This window comes from Humulus lupulus, chromosome 1 (assembly GCF_963169125.1).
Source record: "Humulus lupulus chromosome 1, drHumLupu1.1, whole genome shotgun sequence".
In the NCBI taxonomy this organism is placed as follows: domain Eukaryota; kingdom Viridiplantae; phylum Streptophyta; class Magnoliopsida; order Rosales; family Cannabaceae; genus Humulus; species Humulus lupulus.
Window position 1 is genome coordinate 22,796,318 of NC_084793.1, and position 14,052 is coordinate 22,810,369.

Sequence of the window (14,052 nt, forward strand, 5' to 3'; positions counted from 1 at the left end):
ATCTATCAGTGGCTGAGGCGGCAAAGGATGTCTTGTCAAGTCAACTGACCAAGGCAGTTTTCCAGAGGGATGCCACCTTAGCCTAGGTTGCATCAACTTCTCACACCAACACTCTGTTGGAGGCTACCATCTAAACTTTAAACGAGAGGATCATTGCACTCGAGGCTGAGCTTGTGAATGCTGAGAATCGCATAGTTGAGCGCACGTTGCACGCTGTCTGGAGGATCAACCCCACCGTTGATTTGTCTCCCTTTGGAGATTATGCCGTCGAGAAGATTTCTGAGTGGAAGGGTCAGGATGGAGATTTGTAGGTTCCTTTGTATTCGGCCTTTGTATCTTATTGCTATGTAATCCTTCATATTATTTCCCCTTTCTCTCCTTTTTTTTCTTTTATGTTCATCAAACTTAAGGGACATTGTTAAGTCCTTCTTATTATTATTATTATTTGTGGATTACATATCTCTTCCTTAATCTGATGGTGATAATCTTTCTGGTGCATCTTGATTATACTTGTAAGGACACGTTAACCCATTAGGCTCTCGGGGTCCTTTTATATTCTTTGCGTGCACTTGTTACTTTTTGCGAGAAGCATCCTTCTCGTCATTATCTATAGTACTATTTCTTCAAGGGTCTCTTGTAGGACCCTTTTTGGCTAGCCAGCTTAATGGTCGTTCTAGACTTATTGGGAGATTCCCTCCTTACGGCCTCACCCCCTGGGGTGTCGGCCTTTGGATGGAGATCATCCGTTTAAACTATTCCCTTGACATTCATAAGGGTAGCTAATCCTTTTGAATATAAGAGATTTTTTTATACTCGTGCCTCCTGTCTTACCCCTCAAGTGCTTGGTGAGGTTTCTTTTGGCAGGCACTTTGGTTGATGCTCGCATAGAGAAGTAAATAACATACGAAGTAGTGAACAGTATCATTCATAGTAGTCAAATTACAACGATGTATATAAAAGGCTTACATCTACTTGGGAGGTTATCTAGGCAACCTCTTTGATTCTTGTCTACTAAGATAACATAACCTTCAACAAACTAAACACAGATACTGCTTGTATTAGATGTGGAAGTCTTACTGGTAGTACTTCCTAAGGTGTTCCGCATTCCATGCTCAAGGTATGACAGTGTCGTCCATGTGCGCCAGCTTATAGGTGTTTGGTGGTATGTATTGAGCGACTTGGTAGGGCCCTTCCCAGTTCGCCCCAAGCACCCCCGCCCCCGGGTCTCGCGTGTTGGGGAGTACTTTTCTTAATACCAGGTTGCTTATTCTGAACGTTCTCTCTCGCACCCTCGAGTTGTAATACCTTACTGCCCGTTGCTAGTATACTGCCACCCTCATTTGTGCCTTCTCCCTTCTTTCTTCTATCATGTCCAAGCTTTCAGCCATTGCCACATGGTTGACCTGATCCTCGTATGGCTATATCCTGTACGAGTTAACCTTCATCTCAATCGGGAGGACAGCCTCACATCCATATGCTAAGGAGAAAGGGGTCTCTCCAGTGGTTTTGTGCGAAGTGGTTCTGTAGGCCCAAAGCACATTAGGTAACTCCTCGACCCAAGCACCTTTCATCTTCTCTAGCTTTGTTTTTAAGTTCTTCTTAAGGACTTTGTTAATGGCCTCCATCTGCCCATTGGCTTGTGGATGCACAACAGCCGTGAAGCTTCTTTTTATGCCTCTTTCCCTACAGTACTCCTCGAACGTTTCCCCTTTAAACTGAGTGTTGTTGTCAGAAATAATCTTGTAGGGCACTCCATATCTGTAGACAATGAATTTATTTACAAAGGTGGTGATATGCTTGGCCGTTATCTTTGCTAGAGGTTCTGCTTCAACCCACTTGGTGAAGTAATCTATGGCTACCACCACGTACTTCGTTCAACCTCTACCTGGGGGAAGGGTGCCAATCAGGTATATCCCCTAGATAGCAAAGGGCCAAGGGCTGGTCATGCTGGTCAATTCATTCGGGGGTTTTCGGGAGTAGCAAAGGGCCAAGGGCTGGTCATGCTGGTAAGGGCTGGTCATGCTGGCATTTGTCACATTTCCTTGCAAAATCATTTGCATCTCTCTCCATGGAAGGCCAGTAGTACCCTTGCCTCATGGCTTTTCGAGCTGTGGATGGTCCACTCGCATGGTTTCCGCATTCACCCTCATGTATTTCATATAGTACCTTCACAACTTCTTCCTCACCAACACATCGCAAGAGTGGCACAGAAAACCCCCTCTTGTATAAGATCCCATCTACCAAGGTGTATCAGGCTGCCTTATAAACTAGCCTCCGAGCCTCCCTCTTGTCTGTTGGCACCACTCCATCCTTCAGGTAGCTTATAATCGGGCTGGCCCATGACTCCTTTGGGATGCTGACCATGTGAACATCTGGATTGACATTGCTTGGCCTTGGTAAGTATTCCACAGGCACTGATTCAAGGGTATTCAAGGGTATCCTTATCTTTAGTGGAAGCCAGCTTCGCGAGGGCATCAGCATGGGTATTCCTCTCTCTCGGGATTTGCTCTATGCTATATTCCACTAACTGCTCCAAATAGCCTCTTACCCTTTCCAAGTATGCAGCCATCTTGGAACCCCTCGCTTGGTACTCCCCTTTCACCTGGAATACCACCAACTGTGAGTCACTAAAGATGTGTAGATGCATTACCTTCAGCCCCTGGGCCAACCGCAGCCCTGCTAGAAGCGCTTCATATTCTGCCTCATTGTTCGAGGCTTTAAACCCAAACCATATCACACAGTACATCCTGTGTCCTTCGGGTCCAGTCATCACGATACCTGCTCCAGATCCTCCTTCGTTGGATGCTCCATCCACATGCAAGCTCCATTCCTCAGAACTCCTTGGCTTCCCTTCCGCGACTAATTGTCCCTCTTCTTCATCTCCTCCTCCATTTGGTCGATAGATGAATTCCACTATGAAGTCTGCGAGCACTTGCCCATTGATGGAGGTCCTTGGGGTATAAGCGATGTCGAATTGACTCAACTTGACCGACCACTTCATCAATCTTCCCGAGGTTTCAGGTTTATGCAAGACCTGCCTTAAAGGGCTATTGGTGAGTACTTTTATCGCATGGGCATGGAAATAGGGCCTCAATTTCCATGAAGCCACTACTAACGCGTATGCCAACTTCTCTATCTCCGGGTATCAGTTCTCCGCATCTACTAACCGTTTACTGACGTAGTACACAGGTTGTTGGTGTTTCTTCTCTCCTTTAACGAGGGCAGCACTTATGGCATGCTCGGATACTGCCAAGTATATGTATAGCCTTTCACCCCTTTCAGGTTTTGCCAACAAGGGTGGCTATCCTAAGTGCTCCTTCAGCTGGACAAATGCCTCCTCACATTCTTCATCCCAAGCGAACTTTTTGCTCCCTTTTAGGACATTGAAGAAGGGGAGACATTTGTCCGTAGACCTTGAGATGAACCTATTAAGGGCTGCCACCCATCCCGTTAGACATTGCACCTCCTTCCTATTCTTGGGGGGGCTCATTTCTATTAGGGCCTCTATCTTATCAGGATTAGCTTCGATGCCTCTGGATTTGACCATGAAGCCTAAGAACTTTCCCGAGAATACACCGAAAGTGCACTTGAGTGGATTCAACTTCATTCGGTACTTCCTGAGTGTGTCAAACATCTCCCCCAGGTCTTTGTTGAGTTCTGCGGCCTTTTTTGTCTTCACCAACATATCGTCGACGTATACCTCCATGTTCCTCCCTATCTGGTTAGCGAACGTTTTGTTCACCAATCTTTGATAGGTGGCACCCGCGTTCTTTAATCCAAATGGCATCACCCTATAACAGTAGAGCCCTTTGTCCGTTATAAATGACGTATGTTCTTCATCGGCTGGGTTCATAGGTATCTGGTTGTATCCAGAATAGGTGTCCATAAAGCTAAGTAATTCGTGCCCGGCCGTTGCATCCACCAGCTGATCTATCCTCGGGAGCGGAAAACTGTCCTTAGGACAAGCCTTATTGAGGTTTGGGAAGTCAATGCAAGTCCTCCATTTTCCATTCGGTTTCGGGACTAGCACTGGGTTCGACACCCATACAGGATAGAAGGACTTACAAATGAACCCATTGGCCTTCAACTTGTCCACCTCCTCCTTTAGGGCTGTGTACCTCTCTGGATCCAGCGCTCGTCTTTTCTGCCTGACGGGCCTTGCCTCAGGGACGATATTCAAATGGTGGCACATGATGGCTGGATCTATTCCTACCATGTCTTCGTGACTCCAAGAAAATACATCCAGATTGTCCTTCAAAAACCTTACCAACTTCTCCTTCACGTCGCTTTAAAGGCTTTTTCCCACCTTCAATTTTCGCAACGGCTCTTCCATCACTATGATCTCCTCTACCTCCTCCACAAGCCCAGCCCCTGGCTCCTCCATGATTCTGGGGTCTAGTTCCTGCGGGTTTGTGCCCCCATGCACCACCATCGCCATCGGTTCTTGCGGTTTCGTAGACGTACGAAAGGAGGTGTTATAACACTCCCTTGCCTCTCTCTGTTCTCCTTTCATACTCGCTACTCCACCAGGAGTTGGAAACTTGATGGCAAGGTGATATATTGAAGTGATCACTTTCAATTCTCTCAGGGATGGTCTCCCCAATATCGCATTGAAAGCTGAAGCAGAATCTAATACGATGAAATTTGCCATGACTGTGTTCTGTCGGGGTTGCTCTCCCATGGTTAGTGCCTATTCGATTACCCCTAAGGGTTGTATCGAGTCCCCCATGAACCCGCATAGGGAGGATTGACAGGGTTTCAAGTGTCTAACACCCAAACCCATCTTCTCCAAGGCGGGGCGATATAAGATATCTACAGAACTTCCGTTGTCTACGAGGACTCGATGTACCAGCATGTTGGCCAACTGAACTGTCAACACCAAAGGATCATTATGGGGAAAGTGCACCCCTCGTGCATCCTCCTCTGTGGAAGTGATTGAGTCATTTTCTCCCTTAAAGCTTTTCAGGGGTCCCTGCTCCAAACTCATGACACACGGTGGTGGACTCCGTCTGGCTTCTCTTGCGTATCTGTCTTGACCCTTCCTAGACTCTCCCCCAAACCCCGGACCTCCGAAGATCATTCTTACCTCCCCTTGAATCTCTGGGGCTCCTCCCTGTGTCCGAGGTATCACCGGCACATCTTCTGATTTCTGCTTCTCCCTTCTGACATATCGGCCCAGGTGTCCCCTTCGGATGAGCTCTTCAATTTCTTCCTTCAAATGGGTACATTCTGTCGTGGTATGGCCGATATCCTTGTGGTATTGACAGTATTTGCTAGGGTCCCTCTGGGACCGGTGTTTTCTCATCGGTGGGGGCCTCTTGAAGGGAACCCGGTCCTCATTTTTGAGGTAGATATGCTCTCTGGTGTTCGTCAGGCTTGTATAGAAGGTGTAGGTCGTTTGCCTATGGTCGCTTCCGCGTTTGGTCCTTCTATGTTGATCATCTCTCAACCCTTCATACGCCCTCTTCTTCCTCACTCCATTCGACCCTTCATTGACTGGGGACTTTACATGGGACTCACTTTTTCCTGCCTTTAAGTTCGCATGGCCATCCTCCACACGAATGTACTTTTGCGCCCTCTCGTAGAAGTCATCTAGGTCAGTGACTTTCCTTTTGAGCATATATCCCACAATTTGCTTCCCGGATGCACTTCGGCTGTGATGACCATTTTTAACTCCCTGCGGGTCAGGCTCCCTACTTTGGTTGCCTCCATGTTAAACCTGTGGATGTAGCCCTTTAGACTCTTGTTTTCTCCCTGCTTCACGCTGGTGAGGCTGGTGCCCGGCATTGTGTAATCACGCACGGCGTGATGCTGTTGGAGAAATTCATCAGAAAACTGCTACCAAGACCTGATGGACCCTGGTCGAAGTCTCTTGAACCATTTGTATGCAGGTCCTTTCAATGTGACAGCAAAACAATGGCACCTGGATTTGCTACTAATCCCCCCTAACCTCATCAGGTCGTTAAACGTGTCCAGATGGTACTTAGGATCTGTGTTTCCCTCATAGGGAGTCATATGTGGCTCCTTGAAGTTGGCTGGGAGCTGGATGGCTTGGATCTCTTTAACGAAGGGCGATTCATGGTCAAACTCGTCCTCAACGGCTTGTCCCCCAGATGCGGTGACGATCTTGCTCCGTAGGCTTCTCATCTCTGTGTCTAGGTCTTGTCTCCTCTTCTTCAAGGAGTCTCTCAACGTGGACGGGCTCGCATCTCCCTTTCCTTTGCCTTCCCAGGGCGCCATAGGAGGTGTAGTCCTTTTATCCGCCCTTTTCTTGTTGAGTTCCTCTTGTAGATCTGAGGATGTCTTTTTTGAAGTGACCTCAACGTCGTTATGAAGGCCAGTGTTGTTCTTCTGCTCTAGCCTCGGAGGCTGCTTCGATGGTCCGGGACGTTCGTGCTGCTTCACCCAGGGGGTGTTACTGGTTAAGAGTCGAGTCCTCCCATCGTCTACTGGGACAGTTGTCTCTGCCCCCTCTCGGCCTCTCTCTTTTTGCTTAGGGAGTGATATGTTTCACTTCCCTTGCAACAGGCCATTCAACACCTCCTGCATGTTCTCTAAGGTGGTTTCAAGCCTTTGGTTCTTACGATGTAGTTCACATATCTCCTCTTCATAGAATCGAGACCTTGAACTCGAGCTCAGGGAATGGACCCGGGGATGCTTGTCAGGTCTGCGCATCGATGGGCCATGATCCTGCTGGCTGGAGTTTAGCACCTGTGGCGGCCTTGGGGGCGGGAACTGTTAGGAATGAGTTTCCTAATACGCAGCGGAATGGTGGTGTGGTTGGCCCAGTGTACAACAAAAATTTTGTAACATATTTAAACTACCTTTAAATATGTGGATCCATTAATATACATACATTAATCATAAGCAAGAAAATAATAGAAACCATACCTCTTGAAGCCTATCAAGTGTCCTTGCTATCTTTTCGTATTTAGAACGATCTTCCTATCCAAGTCGCTCCCACGTACTCACACCAAGATCTTCCATAGCGTTCTCTACACCTCAAGAAATGTGTGGGCACTTAGAGAATGAAGGATAGTTTATTTATGATTCTACTTGATGTACTCAACTCATGAGATCAAGAGAATATAGGCCTGAGAATTGGTTCTTTATTTTCAGGGAGAGAAAACTATCGTTCTATTTTTCAGAGAGCGAATGTTCAGAGTTGTCTCACATACACATATCTGAATATTTTTCTGATTAGTCGTACTTAAAAGAATATATTCAAATTTTAAAAATAAATCTGTAACCATTTTACAATTTACTTTTTAATTAATTAATTATTCTATCAATGAAAAAATCCAAAAACCAATTTTTGAATTATCTTTAATTAATTAATTAATTAAATAAATAAAAATGAAAATCTCATCCCTGAAAGTGCCCTACACACCACACACAGTCCATGGACTGTGTGTCCACGTGTAGCCTCCCTAATTTTAGGGATGTTTTTTTTTCAATTTTTATTTAATTATTTATTCAAACTGTTTTGTCAGATAAGATCTAACAACCTAATAACTAATTCAAATTAATTATCTTTTTAATTAATTATCAAACATAATTAATTATTTGAACAAATATTAATTTTTTAAATTCAAATCCAATTTGAACTTATCAGATTATTATCTCCCACTAAAATAAAGATATTTAATTAATTCTACCAATTAATTAAATCCAAAATTTTCGACATAAATATTGAATTTATTATAATTTTGAAAATTATAATTATTTAATTATTTAATTAAATTTCAAAATTAATTTAATTATTTAATATAATTTTGAAAATTATACAATAATTAAATATTAATTAATTTTGTTAACTACAACTAATTTCTAATTAATTAATTAATCACTATTATCATATAATTACATATTTGGCTTGAAGAACAAATTTCTTTTTAAATATGTCTTTAAACTATTTCCCTTCATATCAACTCTTACCTTAAACAGTGTTGATAGAGCCGCTATGGGGGCCATGGACCTATAATTCCAAGCCCCAATAAATTTGAAATTATTAATTAAACTCTTTAATTAAATAATCTTAATTTATTAATATCATGATTATTCCACTATAAATATGAGACTGCACTATTGTAATTACAGACATTTCATTTACTGAGTAATTTATAATCATAAAGTGTCCATTGATATAATCATTTCATACAACTTGACCCTCTAATAATGGTTCATAATTAATCGGGAATAAAATTACCGTTTTACCCTTTTAATTATCTTTTATTTCCTTAAGTACCATTGACTCTACTAGTGAAGGTTAATTCATAACTAAATTATGAATTTGAGCTCAATAACCTTTCAGTCCCAAAATTCAACCCTTAAGAGAACCATCATTCAATCTCTTGCGAGAAGGCATAGATTCCATATCTGTATACTATGTCCCCAGCCATCTACATTAATGAGTTCCCAAAACAAAAGTTTCTAGCCTGATCATTCTGACAGACCCTAACAAGTGAATCAAAAGAACTCATATAACATAAACAGGAGTTCATAGTGACTTCAGGATTAAGATCTATTTGTATATGATCATCAGTTGATATATTTAATTAATACTTCAAAACGATATTTAATTAAGTATTAATAAACATATCTGGTCCAGTTCTATATATTCTCTAATATATAAAGCACCTCTACTAAAGTGTCCTACCACACTAGTGATCCGGATCTAGATCACATGTATTCATAATACTAGTGGACCATGCTTGCAGTAATTAATCTAAAGATACCATAACTTTGTTTTACTGCGAACTATTCAAGTTCATTTATCTCATACACAATCCTCCCGTACCAATACGTGTTTGAGATCACATATATGAACTTAGGAATTTTCCTGATATTTACTTAATATTATCACAGAATAATATAGTCCATAAAAAATTCAATTCATTTATTTATTTCATAAAAACAATGTCTACTACATATGCTTTCAAGGCACATTTCCAATAGGAACTCGCCGGCATCTTTTGTAGGGGGAGCTGTTGACCTTGGATGATTCTCATCGAGAGGGACGGCCGGGGATGAAGCCTCCCTCTCTACTTCGTAAACTTCGGGTTCCTTTGGAGGTTCTGCATCTCTGGGCAGAGGAGGGTTCTTCATGGAGGCCTTCAGCTAATCAACATCAAGGCTGACCTCCACCTCTCATGGCTCTCTCAGTCATTTAGAACATCTTGGCATTTCTTCCTGTCGCAACTAATGGAAGAACAGTGGCTTGACACTTATCCTTCCCATAGACGGCGCCAAACTGTTGATGGTAAGAACTCGTCAACGATTAAAGGTTAGAAACTCAAATTTTTATACTAAGGATAGCTTAGAATCAGATGGAAAGAACTTGAATCACCAGAACTACAATATAACAAAGATCATATATTTCTTCAACCTCCCCTCATACCATCAGTTTGCCAAACCCTCAACTTGAGAGGTTGATGCCTATTTATAGGTGGGCTCTATTGGCCCCTAATACAAACAAGTCCCAGAAGACAGGGACGTACGCGGGTACACTGATAGAGTAGTGGCTCAAGGCATAGTACTATCGGCTCTGGTGTATGGTCGGGGGTGTTCAAGTGGTGCCTCTACTCTTCGTACAAGTTCGTACTGCCACTACTTCTCAGACGCAGATGGCAGCTCCACGCCTCTGTCCTCTTCGCAACTGTACATCTCGTGTCAGTACATGTGCCTTGTACCTGCTCATACCCATCAATCCATGTTAGACACCTAAGGATTATTTGACATACTCGTTTGGTATCTTCAAGTATTCCTCGTACGTATATCGAGGAGCCTCCCAGCTTTATACGTCCTGAGAAGCCAAGGCACATGAGTGTCTCGCTGGTGGAACCTACCCCTTGAAAGGAACTAAGGCCTCTTCAACGAGACACAAGGGGTTAGTGGCGAGACAAGACATATATGGGAGGCTTCTCCCTCGCATAGCGAGGCTGCCTGGTTGCCTTAGGATCGTGTGCGGAGCCAAGGCACATACGAGAGGCTTCACCCTTGCATAGTGAGGCTGCCCGGTTGCCTTTGGACCATGCGCGGAGACAAGGTGCATACGAGGGGCCTCACCCTCGCATAGCGAGGCTGGCTGCGTGGGGACGAGGCGCGAGACTTGAAGGCACCGTGAGGTTGGGTGCGTGGGGACGAGGCACAGGACACGAAGGCATCGCAAGGCTGGCTGCGTGGGGATGAGGCTCGAGACACGAAGGCACCACGAGGCTATACCCTCGCATAGCGAGGGTGCCTCGCATAGCGAGGGTGCCTCGCATAGAGATGCGGGCTTGTGCGTGAGTAACCCGTCGAGGGCCCTCGCATGGCGAGGGTGGCTCTCTTAGCCAAACCTCTCTGATGCTATGTGATGCCCTTGTCCCTTTTATGCGTGTAGAAAGTGGCCAAGTGGGGCTCCTACCCCTTCGTCCCTCTAACATGTGTCTCTTAGTCTTTAAGGGACCTCATAGTGTAGAGGTTTGCCTGAAGGAAATTCACCAAGGAAGAATTCCCACATTCACAGATGTTATGTAATTGAAAAAAGTTAAAAATATAAATGCTTTAATAAAATATAATTAAGTAAAATATAAATATAAGAAAATTGTTATTAATTAAGTAAATAATCGAATACAAATTGAAGAATTTAATAAAAAAAATTACAAAATGAAATTAATGTATAATTAAATTAATTTAAAAATAAAAGTAATAAATAAGTAAATGATTTAAAAAATTTTAATAATTAATAATTAACTACATTTTCATTGGTAAATATAAATAATTAGTTTTGCTTGAGATAGGATATTATTACCACTTAGTGATAATTAGGGAGACAAATAGTCATGAAATGTTTTGACTATCATTTCCCGCATTTTAAGACAATTATTAATATTTTTTTAATTATTTTGTTTGAAGATGGTGAGCGACGGAAGCTGGATGAGTGCGAGTAATCGTTTGTCTCTGGAGTATAGAAATGGTGTTAAGGAGTTCTTCGAGGTTGCTCAAAATATGGTGAACGATCGGGGTTTGACTCGTTATCCATGTAAGAAATGTGGGAATGTTAAGTTCCAGCCTATAAATGCAATTTCGATGCATTTATTCAACAATGACATCATACAGTCCTACAAAGTGTGGCATTACCATGGAGAGGCACTGCCGCCGCCACCAGATGTGGTATGAGATCAGGATAAAGATGACATAGCGGATATCTTGGAGGATGTTTACGCTGAGGATGACACTCTCAGTGAAAACTATAATGATCCTCCCTGAGATAATGTTCAACATCACGACAAGCATGAAAATTTATTCAAGGAGATGTAAAGTGAACTGTACCCGGGTTGCAGAAAGCATTCCGCATTGAACTTCTTGGTGAAGATGATGCTTATGAAAGTTATTAATAAGTGTAGCAACCATTACTTTGATGGTTTGCTGGAATTGTTAGTCGATGCTATGCTTGTTGAAACAATTTTACCTAAGTCTAATTATGAGGCAAAGGAAAAGTTTCGGAGTATGGGATTGGGATATGAGTCCATCGATGCTTGCAAGCATGACTGTGCACTGTTTTAGAAGGAGAATGCGAATTTGGAATTCTATTCGGCTTGTGGTGAGTGTCGCTGGCTAGATAATCGTGGAAACGGGAAGAAAGTGGCTCATAAGGTAATGCAATACTTTCTGTTGACGCTGAGATTGAAAAGGTTGTACAGTTCGAGATATACTGCAGATGATATGAGATGGCACTATTCTAAAAGGCCAAAATAAGATGGTGTGATGAGGCACCCCGCTGGTAGTAAGGCGTGGAAGCACATTGATGAGTTGTACCCATCTTTCGCAGCTGAACCTTGAAATGTTGGGCTTGTGTTGGCTACAGATGGTTTCAATCCTTTTGGGAACATGAGCAACTCTTACAGCATGTGGCCTGTGATACTTGTCCCATGCAACTTGCTGCCGTGGAAGTGCATGAAACCACAGTCATTAATATTGTCTATTCTAATTCCAGGTCATTCTTCACCTAGAAAATATATTGATGTATATATTAGACATTTGCATCGCAGAGTACGACCCCTGTATCATATGCTGCTTCTTGTGTCGGCGATAATGTCGACGGTAATTCCCACCTGATATGAATATTGTCACGGATGTCCTTGGGCCCCGCTCGCGTTATAAGAAAGGGTTTGGGGGTTGCCTAGGTTGAGGGCAATTAGTGCAAAGAGGGCAGCATCTTCATCAACTTCTCAAATGTCCGGGCAATTGCCACTTGAAGTGGACACCATTTTGCAGCAAACTCAGGACATTATGCAGGAAAATCATAACCTAAAAAAGTATACGACTAAACTTAAGATTCGTCAATGACGTCAAGATATACTACTCAGTGCTTTGTTGAAGCAGGTTGGTGCATTGGCTCCTGACTTTATTGTCGACTTATCAGAAGAGGATCTGGACGAGAACGATGGTCCAAGTGTCGATGATGCTCACAGGGGCGACGATGCTGAGGAGGACAGTACACATTTGTAGAACTTTTTTATTTATTTTAAAGTTTAATTTATTAGAGATTTAATTTACTAAATGTAACGCCCCAACTCCAGGGACCGTTACGGTGTGCCTTGTAAACAGTGCTAAACTCGCTAATTGAGTCATTTGGCCAAAATTGTGTAACTAAGTATGATTAGCGATTTAGGGATTAAAATTTTGGTTAAGATGTAACGTTTCACTAAAACGTTTAATATATATACATTGGGATCCCGGAAATATAATTTCAGAGTCTATTACAGAAAATATTTACAACAGGCCATTCTAAGCGGCAAAACAGGGTTCAACCCTAGTTCCCCTTTAAACCTCGGCCGTGGCGGTCGAGCAGCTGCATATGTACACCTCATCACCTAAGCTCTCCAGTTCAAGGATGGTCCAGCTTTCTTTTGCCTTTACCTACACCACATAGCACCCGTGAGCCGAAGCCCAGCAAGAAAACACAATAAAACATGATATAATATCAACAGTAATCATAGTAGCCATTCAGGACCAACGGTCCAAAACAGATAGGTGATAATAGCCAAAAGTCACAGAAGTGGGTATAGCTCCCTCTAGCCATGTGACGATAGGGTCACCAGGGCTTAATTGACAAGTGGTTCCTTCATAAGTTTGATCACGATAGGTGCATGGTGATTGGTCACCAACATAACCATCCTCCCGACTCTAGAGTCGTAACTAAGGACAGCGTCCCCCAGCCATGTGACAAACAGTCACCGGGGTCATATACCTTGGCTGTGATCATCTGGTCTTAGACTAGGCAAGCGCTTATAGTTTTCATTGACCTTCCGGTCGGTCCAGCATTAATACCCTATATGAGTCATTCAATGCCAACCTCGATTAGATCTAATCTTCATTTGGCACAGCGTTCACAACGCACTGCCACTTCTGACTCTTGGGTCAGTGAAACACGACCAGTGCTCAGCCCGTTGTGAACTTAACTAATAAGTCACAACTTCACAAAGGGATCTGACACCATTGCCGATTCTGACTAATAAGTCAGCGCCAAACACAGGTAAGCCATGCCACCAAACATATATCACATGTCCATTATCCATAAACAAGGTATTCAGCATGCTTACTTAATAGGTACTAGTACGATTAGGATCATGCACAACACAGAGGCTCAAGCTCTGAACGATATCATACCCAGTATACAAAGCATGTCCTAATCACATGTTTCTCGTGCATCACATGCATCATACTTAACAATCCAACATGCATCAATAATAGCCATGCATGTCATACTCAATAACCAACCAACATGCATCAATAATAGCTATGCATGTCATACTCAATAACCAACCAGCATGCATCAATAATAGCCATGCATGTCACATATACACAGGGTGCAGTTTTCTTACCTCAAAGTCGAGCTAGAATGATTAAAAGAACGACCCTTGAGAACGATCAAATTTTAGTCCTTTAGCGGTCACCTAGTCATAACCAAATATAGGATACCATCAATAAAAATGATCAACACAAGTTCCCAAACCAATATCTAGCCTCCGGGACATCAATCCACACTTAACCAAGTAGTAAGAT